This window comes from Echinops telfairi, unplaced genomic scaffold, assembly GCF_000313985.2.
Source record: "Echinops telfairi isolate 266 unplaced genomic scaffold, ASM31398v2 ScPeMD7_5592;HRSCAF=6446, whole genome shotgun sequence".
NCBI classification, from domain to species: domain Eukaryota; kingdom Metazoa; phylum Chordata; class Mammalia; order Afrosoricida; family Tenrecidae; genus Echinops; species Echinops telfairi.
In genome coordinates, this window is record NW_022109491.1 from 25,035,504 (window position 1) to 25,036,997 (window position 1,494).

The following is a 1,494-nucleotide window of genomic DNA, read 5'->3' on the forward strand; positions in this document are numbered from 1 at the left end:
ATGGTAAGAGTTGTACGAGCCCCCAATAAAATGATTAAAAAAAAAAGTCAAATCGTTGCACCCGTTACATTCAAGGAAGAAAGGTCAGCTCAGAAGTTTTGATGACTTCTTATTGGGACTTCAAAGGGGACATCTCTTTTTAAAAAATATTTATTTTATTATTAATTGGGAGTTAATATATATGAGGGGGTACCCCCCCCAAAAAAAAAACAGAAAAAAAATCTCTGCTGGGCGAAGCTCTTACAGTACACATTTTTCCCGCTAGCGAGCATCGAGCAACTTGCTCTGAGTTCGTGCACCCAGGGACATCTCCTGGGAGGGATCTCTCTGATCCCAGTGAGTTTTTATGTGAAAGCAGTTGTGTTGGAACCTCGTTTTCTGTGATGGCGGCTGTGAAATGTTCCCTGCTCTGGAAAAATGCCATAAAAACTGTTGTGATGTTGAACACAGCTTACAAGGACAGCGCTAAGGGAAAAGTTCAAGTGTCCGAGTGTTTTTCTCATTTCTAAAAAGGTGAAATGTCAATTGATGACTAACTTCATTCTGGAAGCCAGTCAACTTCCTTAAAGGGTGAAAATGTCGACTCCCAGTCTATTTGGAGTTCATTCCACCAAGTCAGACTGTTAATCCAGCTTTCTATTTAGAGATTCTGAAAAGATTGCGTAACAGTGTGTGGCAAAAAAGGCCTGATTTGTGGCAGAGGGTGGACTGGTTTTGCTCACGCAGCCATCTCAGTGCACCAGTTTTTGGCCAAAACAGCATGCCTCTCTTTCCCCGTGCCCCTTACTCGCCTGACCTCGCTCCATGCGACTTCTTTTTGTTTCCATGAGTGAAGAGGCACGTGAAAGGACAGCGAATTGATGACGTAGTCGAGGTGAAGAAGAAACTGAGGGAGGTGCTGTTTTCCAGACTGATGAGTTTGCAAAATATTTCCAAGAATAGAATCGCAGATTTGACGAAGGTATGGAGTGTCATGAAGAGCACTTTGAAGGTGACAAGTGGTTTTGTAAAAAAAATGTTAATATACAGCTTTGAAAAAAACTCCATTTGGGCCCCCCACCCCCTCAGATATCATATCATTCCATCGTTGAATCACGTCAAGCAGTATTGTACAATGGCTACAACAATCAGTTACCCAACAAAGGGGTCACCTTGAAAGACTTTCTCGAAGGACCAAACCCAAACCACGCTCACTGCCATTGGGTTGACGCTGACGCACCCTCTGAGTTTCTGGGATGTAACCATTTACAGCAGTAGAAAGCCTGTGTGTTTCTCCAAGGACCAGGAGGCTTATTCGGCAGAAGTTTTAAGAAAATGGAAAAACAATGACAGGTGAGAAAAAGGCCAGGCGAGGGCTGAGGAATTGTCTCCTATCAGGACAGTGTAGTTGCCCATTCATGAAGGGACCCGGCTGTGCCAAGAGCATTTCCTTGGGAAACCCTATCCAGTCCACCCTGCAGCCCTGACCTTGCCCCTCCAGACTCCTTTGATGGC